Here is a 12,008-nt window from a genome sequence, read left to right on the forward strand (position 1 = left end):
TCTTACCAAGTCTAATGGCAACTTCTTATCGATAAATTAATGGTCACTTTTGACTGTTTCTTAAATTACTTGACTTCTGACAGTTGATCAATGCTAAGTTCTTAAATGCTCGCCTCCGAGATACCACGCTCGCCTGGTTTCTCCCGCCTCTGACGTTGCTGATTCCCAGCCCTCCTTGCTATCTCTTTTTTCTCCGCCTGTCTCTTAAGTATCTGAGGTCCTCAGGCTTAGGTCTTGAGCCCTCTTATCTCCCTCTCCACAATCTCCTCAAGGGATCTTATTCACCTTCAGAGTGAGGACACCTGGGCTCGAAGAAGTGGCAGATCTGTCCAAGGTCACACGGTATGACAGCATCAGAGTGACAGTTATGTTTAACAAAAGTCTACTGTGTGCTAGGCATTGTGTTGGGCACTGGGGATACAGATTCGAATAAGATGCTATTCCTCCCCCTCCAACTTTTGCAACTTGGATGGCCCTTCCCCTCTCCCATTCCATCTGCCCCCTCCCTATCTAGTGTCTACTTATCCTTCACAAGTCAATTTAGGATGCCCCTTCACCTGGGAAGCTTTTTCTGACGACTCCTAAGCCTGGCTGGGCTCTTTCCCCCTCCTTTGGGCTTCACAGTACCCTCTACTCACTCCTTTGCATTTCTCATGTTGCCTTGTAATTATTTACTGATCTGTTCTTCCCCATTTCTTATAGTTGTAAGATCTTTCCTCTGCTTGAGCTGAAAAGAGCAGAGTAAGCCATGTTACTAGGAGCCACACCAACTTTTCCACTTTTCCAGAAAGGCCAACTGCCAGGGCAATTGATAGTAATATCATTGAGGGCAACAGACCGTGTCTGCGGGCACCATCCTACCCCCAACACCTAGCAAATTACCTGGCGTATGGTAATTGCTCAGAAATTGTTTGCCTTATGAAGAATGAATGAAGAAATAAATGAACCACTTGACTTTATGCCAAATACTGGAACAGAACTTTGAGAAATGTCCTATTTCCCAGGCAGAGAAAAGATAATGAGTCAGAAGGTTATTCTGTTTGAAGGGAGGTAAGGGGACTAGCAGACTTCTGGAAGTCTCCACCAATCCAGTGATTCTGAATTTGATTTAATATAGCCCATTTATGGGGAAATAGGATCTATTTTTTTCTTGTTAAAATTCTGAAGAACGTTACTTTGCATAGTTATTAATGAAAATCTAGTTTGCTCGATAGGTGAGAAAATCAATGTAGCATATAGATTGTTAGATGAATGAGTCTTTCCAATTCAAGTTCTGCTTTTAATTAGAGAGCACTGCCACCTAGCGGGTAGTAAAAAAATTCTTCCTGAAACTATGTGCCATGAACACTGTTTGGTAAATTATTGTGAATAAGGTTATTAATATTCTGAAACTGAATCTAAGCAAGCTATTTCAGGAAGAATCCTGTTGTCCCGGTACTTACTTTAACTTGGGAGATCTGACTGACTGCTTATCATGGAGTCAACATAGATTCCTAATAAGCAAAGTTCAAGATTTCTTTGACATTTCTTGTCCTTTGAATACATCCCACTAAGAGTGTAGGGAGTACTATGTTCAAAACGTACTTGAATTAATTCTTTTCTCTATGTGGTTACATTATCAATTTGATGCACAATTAGAATTAGTTTAGGGTTTGCTTTTGTGCGTTCATTTTCATTTAATTTTTTCCAACATTTTACTATAAAATTTTCAAACATAGAGAGCAGCAGAAAAAAATTTAAAGTGAACACTTGTATACCCACTGCCTAAATTTACCATTAACATTTTAGTATATTTACTTTATCACATTCATCTAAACAGCTCTGTATCCATCCATGTATCTTATATTTTTGAAACATTTCAAAATAGATTGCAGATACTGGTACATTTCCCACTATATACTGCCACATCCACATCAATAATAGAGTTTTTGATTTAATTTTTTTGCATTTGTAAAACATTTACAGAGTTCAAAAATTTTATATAGACTCAAAAGACTCACTCCCATCCTGTTCCCCTCTCCTAAGTAATGACTTTCTATTTTCATCAGTTTCTTATTTAGCTTTTCTGTGTTTCTTTTTTAATAAATAATAAGCAAATACACACACACCTATATTCTTATTTCTTTCTTTACTAAAGGTAGAATGCTATATTCTCTTACTCTACTCTTTTCATTTTATGATATATTCTAGGAATTCTCCATCTCAAAGAGCTTCCTAATTCTTTTATTATGGTTTCATAGTACTACACTGTGTAGAGAAACCATAATTATTCAACCTGTTTCCCATGGGTGTGCAATTATAGGTTGTTTCCAGCACTTAAGTATTATAAATAAATAATGCTATAGTGAAAAGCCCTGAGCACATGTTGTTATAAATGTATAGCGGTATATCTTCAGAGTAAATTCCCAGAAGTGCAACTGCTAAGTCAAAAGTCAATGCGGGGCTTCCTTGGAGGCGCAGTGGTTGAGAATCCTCCTGCCAATGCAGGGGACACGGGTTCAAGCCCTGGTCCGGGAAGATCCCACATGCCGCAGAGCAACTAAGCCCGTGTGCCACAACTACTGAGCCTCTGCTCTAGAGCCCACAAGCCACAACTACTGAGCCTGCATGCCACAACTACTGAAGCCCATGTGCCTAGAGCCCGTGCTCTGCAACAAGAAGCCACTGCAATGAGAAGCCCACGCACTGCAACGAAGAGTAGCCCCCGCTCACCGCAACTAGAGAAAGCCTGTGCGCAGCAACGAAGACCCAACATAGCCAAAAATAAATAAATAAAATAAATAAATTTATATATATAAAGTCAATGCATATATAGACACTGTAGAAATGCATTGCTGCATATTACCAAATTCCATAGGGCTTTGATCATTTTGCACTGCCATTAGCCATGTATGAGAGTGCCTGTTTTCACCAAGCCTCACCTACAGAATGTTCTATCAGTTTTCTGCTGTGTAGCAAACAGCTACAATCTTTTTTTTTTTAATGGCTACAATCTTAGTGGCTTAAAATGAAACATATTTACTATCTTATAGTTTTTGTGTCAAGAATCTGAGCACAGCTTAACTGGACCCTGTGCTCAGGGTCTTACACAGCATTAAAGGAGGTGTTGGCCAGGCTGTGTTCTCATCTGAGGGCTCTACTGGGGAAGAATCTGGCTCCAAGCTCATTCAGGTTGTTGGTAGAATTCATTTCTTTGAGGCTATAAAACTCATGGTGGCTTGCTTCTTAAAGGACAGTAGGAGAATGTCTCCACCTTCAAGAAAGGTCTGAACCTTCTGCTGAAGGGCAACCCACTGGTTAAGTCAGGGCTCTAGGATCATTCCCCTTTTGATTAATTTAAAAACAACTGATTTGGGACCTTAAATACATTCATAAAATTCAATTGTCTTTGCTATATAACATAACCTATTCAAGGTTATAACTCCAGAGGTCAAACATCATGGTAGGGGGCATTTTAGAATTCTGCCTACCACAAGGATGTTGTCAAGTCTTTGAATATTTGCTAACCTGATAGGTGAGAAACGGTTTCCCAGTGTTTTACTTTGCATATAGCTTCTTATGAGTAGAGTTGAGTATTGTTTCATATATTCAAGGACCACTTGTATATCTTTTTCTGGGAATTGACTGTTCCTGTCTTTTGCCCATTTTTCTATCGAGTTGCTGTCTTTTTTCTCTTTCAATGTTTTAGAACTCTGTAAATTAGAGAAATCAGCCCTTTACCTGTGAAATACATTGCATCTATTTTCTCTCAGCTTGTCATTTGTCTTTTGTCTCCAAAAATTAATTGGTGCAAATATTTGTGGTTGCCCAGGTTTTTATGGTCAAGCACTTTGCACTATTTCTATCTCTTCACCCGTTTTAAGTTAATACTTTTAAAAGATGTATTATTGAAAGTTTCAAACATATATGAGTAGAGGAAACAGAATAACGAATCCTCGTGTATTCATATACACTGACTTCAACAGTTATCAACACTAGGCCAATCTTGTCTTATTTACACCGAAGACTCTCGACTGGGGGTGATTTTGCCCCACAGGGGATATCTGTCAACGGCTGTTGACATTTTTGATCATCACAACTGGGCAGTGCTCCCGGCAGCTAGTGGGTAGAGGCCAGGGGTGCTGCTAAACAGCATACAACGCACAGAGCAGCCCTCCACAACAGAGAGTTATCTGGCTCAAAGTGTCAATGGTGCCCATGTTAGAAAGTCTAACTTACACCTTTACGCTTCCTTCCCACAATGATTATTTCAAAGAAAATATCCAATAGGTAAACACTATTTACAGATAAAGCCATTACAGTAAAAACCATAATACCATTATTACACCTAATATCTTAACATCATAAAATATCCAGTCAGCATTCAGATTTCCCTTATTATTTCATTTTTTTTTACATTTGGTTATTCCACACAAGATCCATATATTGCACCTGTTATTACGTCTCTTTGTATTCTACAAATCCTTCCTTCTGCTTTTTTTTTTTTTTCTCCTTCTCATCTTGCCATTTAGTTGTTTAAGAAACCAGGTCATTTGTCCCGTAGCATTTCCTATACTTCGGATTTCGCTGATGGCATCCCCATGGTGCTTACCACATTTCTGGCCCCAGTATTTCCTTAAACTGGCAGTAGATTTCCAATTCACATTCAATTTGGGGGTAAGAATACCTCATGGGTGGTGCATTTATCTTTAAAGAAATTTCCAGGAAAAAGCCAGTGAATCTTTGTTTCTAAATGTAACTTTGCTGATCTGGAAAATAAATTCTGAACTCTTGACATTCTCATATTAGAGGATTTAAGAGCAGAGTCTTTAGAGCTCATACTCTCAGCAGTTTTCTCAGATGGCAGCTTCACCCAGGATGACGGCCCTTCTAGGCACTTACCCAAGCCTCAAGAGTCCCATGTAATTTTCCTGCCTACAGCCCAGTGCCTAAACGAGATGACCTGAGACTAAGATGAATGACTTCAAATTTCCTGACAGCCTTGAACAAGCTGTATCTAGTCTCTTGGGGATAAAATAATAAACGCTACCCTAGGGAGATAGAAAAGACAATCTGATTTAAAACAAGGTGTTCATCCTACTTGTCAGAAGTAAGGATTTAGTCAGAAGCAAGTTCTAAAGGGGATTAAGGGGCTTTCTATGTGCGCGTACAGGTGTGCAGGGATCAACACATCCCAAAGTCACTGGAGTGGCAGCCAGTTAGAACAACTGCCGTCCTGCAGATTCATGTGTAGAAGGAGACTTTGCTGAGTAAGCTACATTTCCAAGCTTCCTGTTAATACCCAATAGTGCGTGTGACAGGATTCTGCAGAGGCCATCAGCACCCAGCAGCCAGCAGCTTCCAAGGTGCCACCGGCCCCCACATCTTGGGCAATATTGTAGTAGAATACCCCTCTGGTCTCAGGGGAGACACCTCCCAGGGAATAGCTTCCTCTGGAACCCTAGAGAGTGTATCTCAGGCAAGTTCCAGAAGGAAGATTTCCAGCCAGTTCCCTGGGTGCAGCACCACAGGGGCCTCCCTGCCACTGGCATGCCCTCTCCAACAAGGTCTAGATCTCGGCTGGGGGCACAGGGTCTGCCTTGGATGCTGTGTTTTAGATGCGGGAACAGGGGCTGCTCCTTATATTACACTCTTGAGAGTTCCCTTTGCTTCCTTGGGTGCTGAGATAGAGCATCTAAGGAATTTCCTCCTTTCTGAGATCCAGATCTCATTGGAGAGGATGGAAAGGACAGTGGCAGAAGTTGCTGTGGTGCTGTGCTGGCGGAACTTGTGGGAAAATCCTCCCTCTGGAACTTGACAGTGAATCTGGGGCCGAGAGGAAATAAATCGATACCTGGCACACATTCTGACACCAGCCCTACTGTTCAGTTTGTCTGTGGCATATAGAAAAAATAATTTTGTTAACTTTGCAGGTTTTTGTGCTGATGAAAGTGAAATGGCACATGTGAAATGCTTCGTAAAAGATACAAATGTTAAGATAGGATTAAAAATTATTTGGCTATAAGGATGCCTGTCCTTGGTTTTAGGCTCTCCGATGCTAATTTTGTTGAATTTTCTCAGGCTACTTGAAGCTTTTCCTGAGCCCAAGCTCTGTTTCTGCTTTGTTATCTGCTGAAGCACAGTCACTTGGTGGCAGGTAAGTTGGCTCTAGCCTCCTACAGGTGAGGGGTTCTGTCTATACTCTCCTTCAGCATCCAGGCAGCCTCTCTCAGGAACTGGCCTGTTTTATTTTCTAGCGTTATTGTATGATTTACACACAATAAAATTCACTTATGTTAAGTATACAGTTTAATGAGTTTGGGTAACTATATACAGTCTTGTAACCACCATCACACTAAGATACAGAGCATATCCTTGATCCTCAAAGCCTCCTTGGCCTCAGCTACTTTTGATCACTTGAACTACAGCCTTGCACTTTCCACTTTCAATACTCAGACTCCCTTTCTGTGCTGGTCACCACGTTTCATTTTTCTGAGAAACATCCCTGTTTTTGTCTATTTTGCAGAGTAGACGTAACCGACAGGTTTAGAGTTCAATAACTAAAGAGTCTTTTCCTGGCTCAAATGCAAAGTGTCCATCATACGCTTTTTCTTAGTCATTTTACCCCCACCCTCAAAGTGTGGTGATCTTTAATGATCTTGTTATATTTTTTAATGCCTGAAGGAGACCTCCTGGGGTAGCAGCCATCCACCGTTTTCCAGGAACAGCCCTTACACCTGGAGTGGGGTGAAGTGGCATGTCTATGGGACAATGCATCACACCACCTCCCACCATATACATGTCTAAGCCAGAGCTTACTGGACCACCTGACCCAAGCAGTGTCAGTCAAATTCTCGTTCCCAGGAATTTCAAGTGTGGACCATAGGGGCACAGACTGTCATTGGAGCTGCACTGCACTATGGGAAGATCCTGGAGACACAATCTAAGCACTCCTGCTGTTGATCAGAGTTGTCCCCATGGTTTCGTCCCTTCCCATTCCATAAACTTTCCCTTTCTTTCCTGAAGTTAACCAATTAATGTCTGTTGTGTGCAATCTGAGATATTTTACTAAACTGAAACCTCTACTAACTGGTACAATTTCCCCTCAAAGTAGAAAACAATTGTTCTCTTACTGGCCGACAGAAACCTAGTCCCAAGAGCTACTGAGAAGGGAAGTATAATGTAGCTTACTTGACCAGGCTTCTTCCTGTACTGGGAATCCATCTACCCAGAAGGTCTCCTGCCCTTTCTGAACACAAGTCTGACCACTTTCCTTTCAGCCAGTCTTAAGTCTTTTCCCTACCTCAAGATTTTTATTGTTTTTTTAAATATATGCTATTATTTTCATTCATATTTCCTAATGTCTGTGAATAAAATTCTCTGTCTCCTGTATTATTTCTGACAAATGTGTTACTGGAACACATTTTATATGTTCAAAAACATAATATAACAGGACAGACCTTCCCGAGATTGGTGATGTATAATGTCAAAAGTTAAATTTGGGCCTCATATATCAAAACTTACTTAGAAATACTTCTTTTCATTGAGAACAAGATAAACAGATTTTTCAAAGAAAAGGGGTTTTCTCCTCTTGAGAGCCCTTTTAAAATGCAGGAGCTGCTTAGTATTGCTTCAAATACAATAAAGTTGAAATGAAATGACCATAAAAAGGAAAAATTACACAAATTGCAGAATGGCTTAGGTAGTTGCTTTGCATTTGGTCTAGAGTATATGCTGGCTACTCCCACTCTGAAGTGAGGAGCAAGCAGCTGAGAAAGGTAGAGTGGGAAAGCTGAAAAGCTTTCTGTTACGGGTTGAATTGTGTACCCCCCCAAATTCCTATGCTTAGGTCCTACTGCCCCGTACCTCACAATGTGACTTTATTTGGAGACAAGGTCTTTACAAAGGTAATCAAGTTAAAATGAGAAAATCAGGATGATCCTATCTTAATCAGTGTGGGCTGGTATAATAAAAATACCAGAGGGACTTCCCTGGTGGTCCAGTGGTTAGGACTCCGTGCTTCCAATGCAGGTGGCATGGGTTCGACCCCTGGCTGGGGAGCTAAGATCCCACATGCCGCAAGGCGTGGCCAAAAAAAAATTACCAGAGACTGTGTGGCCTATACAATAAACATTTATTTCTCTTGGTTCTGGGAAGTCCAAGATCAAGGTGCCAGGAGATTCCGTCTGGTGAGGACCTATTTTTCAGTTCATAAATGGCCACGTTCTCACTGTTTCCTTATATGGTAGAAGGGGTGAGGGAGCTCTCTGGGGTCTCTTTTATAAGGGCACTAATCCCATTTATGAGGGCTCCACCTTCAAGATCTAATTACTGTCCAAAGGCCCCACCTCCAAACACTATCACATTGGGAATTAGGTTCCAACATATGAATCTTGGAGGGGCATAAACGTTCAGTCTATAGCCGACCCTAATCCAATATGACTGATGTCCTTACAAAAAGGGGAGATTTGGATATAGACACATATAGCAGGAAGATGATGGGAAAAGGCACAGGGAGAAGATAGCCATCGACAAGCCAAGGAGAGAGATCCTTCCCTCATAGCTCTCAGGAGGAACCAAGGTCTGCTGTTAGAAAACAGAGCTGCACTCACTCACCTACACATAAAGCTCAACAATTTTTGGTTCCTTTATACTAATAAGACACAAGACATAATTTGCTCTCTCCTTCATATAAGACATTCCTATTAACCCATCAGCTGAGTATGGACCGTAGTGTACTCCCAGGCCTTCCCATTCTAAGGGGATCCAAATAAATTCTCAGTCAAGGTCCAGGCAAGGCTTTCTTTCCCATTGTGATGGCTGATTTTACGGGTCAACTTGACTGCACCACAGGGTACCCAGATATTTGAACAAGCATTATTCTGAGTGTTTCTGTGAGAGTGGTTTTTTTTTTTAACATCTTTATTGGAGTATAATTGCTTTACAGTGGTGTGTTAGTTTCTGCTTTATAGCAAAGTGAATCAGCTATACATATACATATATCCCCATATCTCCTCCCTCTTGCGTCTCCCTCCCACCCTCCCTATCCCACCCCTCCAGGTGGTCACAAAGCACGGAGCTGATCTCCCTGCGCTATGTGGCTGCTTCCCACTAGCTATCTATTTTACATTTGGTAGTATATATAAGTTGTGAGGGTGTTTTTGAATGAGATAAACATTTAAATCAGTAAACTGAGTAAAGCAAATTGGCCTCCATAATGTGGGTGGGCCTGACTCAATCAAATGAAACCCTCACTACCTCCCCTTCCCCGTTCAAGAGCACACTTTCCTGCCTGGGAGCCTTTGAACTGGTCCCTGGTTCTACAGCAGCTACAGGTCTTTGGACTCAAAATAGACATTGGATCTGCAGATTTTAGACTTGCCAGCTTCCATAATCATGTGAGCCAATTCCTTATTTATATATATATATATATATAAAATATACCCTATTGGTTCTGTTTCTCTGGAGAACCCTAATACACCCATCCTTCCTTACGTAGCCAACAATTCATTTTCATCATACAAATTTACCAAATAACTTTTGTAAAATTACTGCTATGGATTTTGTGAAATATTTCTCCATGTTCAAATCCTTTCAGAAATGGTCTGGGTTTAAGGAATAAAATATAAATAAACATCAAATGAAAGAGAGATTAAGAAGAAAATTTCTGCCTGGAATGCACTTGTTTTGAGAAAAGAACACTGACAGGCCATCATAAAAATTCAACAGTTGGGGCTTCCCTGGTGGCGCAGTGGTTGAGAGTCCGCCTGCCGATGCAGGGGACACGGGTTCGTGCCCCGGTCCGGGAAGATCCCACGTGCCGCGGAGCGGCTGGGCCCGTGAGCCATGGCCGCTGAGCCTGCACGTCCGGAGCCTGTGCTCCGTGACGGGAGAGACGACAACAGTGAGAGGCCCGCGTACCGCAAAAAAAAAAAAAAAAAAAAAAAATTCAGCAGTTACTTTATACAAATGACAACTAGTAGACCGAAATATGTCTTCTGTAAATAATGGACATCTCAGGATCAATACTCACTGTTCTGACACCACCCTTTTAAAGTGAGAATGAAATATACAACAAGAAGAGAAATTATAATGGCTTAAGTAAAAGGTTTATGTTCATCATGGACTGCACTCAATGTGTGTTTTACTTTTCATTTCCTTGGTGCTTTGTAATCACCTGTTAACTATCTTTTATAGCTGATTAGTCATCTTTAAAATTACTATGTGTCTCATATTACCTATTATTAAAATGTTATCTTAACAATAAAAACCTTAATTCTGATACATTGAATTTTAACATTTTTTCCTACTCTCTTTTTTTTTAACCTTGCACATGTCACAGGTAACCTAAAACCTAAGTTAAACTATTTGAATACAATTCAGAGCTGGGGAATTGGGTAAAATGGATGCTCTACAAATGATCTTACATGAGCTTTCCGAATCAGAATGTAACAAATTATTATTTGTTCCCCTTGGCCATTTTCAGAAGGATAGAGATTATCATGTAAAAGTCAGGCAATTTCTGCACTCTGGCTGAAAACCTTGGGAATTTAGGTTAGCCTTAATAAGTAATAACAAAATTTTAAAAGGCTCTATTGCTTTTCATTAACATTTTATCATTATTCTTTATACCATGCTAAATGATTTAGCTTTATTTTTCTATTATCATACAGTATTGTGTTTCTTTCTTCCTTTCTCTTTCACAAACTGATAAATGCTCTTGGGCAAGATAAGAAGACACAGCCCTACAATGCCCAGCAACGGAGTCTGTGCTAAGCTACAAGTGGCTAATAGAAAGATTACATAAAAATACCCATAATTTTTCAAAACTTGTATAGTGGAAGACTGCAATAAATTAAAGGATTATATATGAGTTAATATCACTGCATAAACTTAACCCTATCAATACCCATCGTTTCTTACTAAAGATGAGACACTATATTTGGATGCCTAGAGAAAAATTCTGATTAAATGATTAACTACTTATCACTTTTTCCAGATATCTGCAAAATTGTTTCCTTATAAATTGTTCTTCAAAAGCAATAGGAAAGGATATGGTGAATTCCCTGGAGGTCCAGTGATTAGGACTCCGCACTTTTACTGCCCAGGACTTGAATTAGATCCCTGGTGGGGGAACTAAGATCCCACAAGTCACAAGCAACACGGCCAAAAAACAAACAAACAAAAAGCATATGTTTTGGAGACATTCCCCAGTACTTCGAGGGTTTGAGGAAACTTTGTCTCTTGAGAGAGGAATATTTTTAGAACCTCCCTCTTTCCACATGTGGACTTTGAGTCAGAAGATCTGAAGTCTCAGTCTACCACTGCCTAGTTGTGTGAGATCTTGGACTTGTGACTTAGCCTCTCATTCTTATAAAAAAGGGAGTAGAAAACATTTGCCCTACATGGCTACTGAGAGGATTCAATGGGATAATGATAGTTTAGAGCAGCCAGGTGCCATGGAAATAAGATGTGAGATACAAATGTGAATCACATCTGTAATTACAATTTTTTCTGATATCCATATTAAAAAAATTAAAAGTGAAATTAATTTTAACAATATTTGTATTCAACCCAATATATCCAAAGTATTATTTCAACATGTAATCAATACAAAAAATTATGGAAACATTTTACATTCTACCTTCTTTTCACACTAAATCTTTGAAATTTGGTGTGTATTTTACATTATAGTACATTTCAATGAAAACTAGACATATTTCAAGTGCTCAACAGCCATCATGTGGCTGGTAGCCACCCAAATGAATAGCATAGGTAGATATCTGAATTAATTTGTCACATCAACTAGTTGATCATTTAGCAGGCAAAGCGTAAGGGATCTTACCTAAGCTGGTGACATGGTTGTTGCAGACTCTGGGGGCTTCACAATTTTTCCTAAGGGAGGCATCATCTCCTTTGGTATGCTGAACTTAAAGAAAGTCAAATAACACTAAAATGTATAAAGTTAATGCCTCTCCACACCATTCCAAAATTAACCAATACTATTAACAACTACAGATAACATCTGG

This window comes from Delphinus delphis, chromosome 10 (genome assembly GCF_949987515.2).
Source record: "Delphinus delphis chromosome 10, mDelDel1.2, whole genome shotgun sequence".
Lineage (NCBI taxonomy): Eukaryota > Metazoa > Chordata > Mammalia > Artiodactyla > Delphinidae > Delphinus > Delphinus delphis.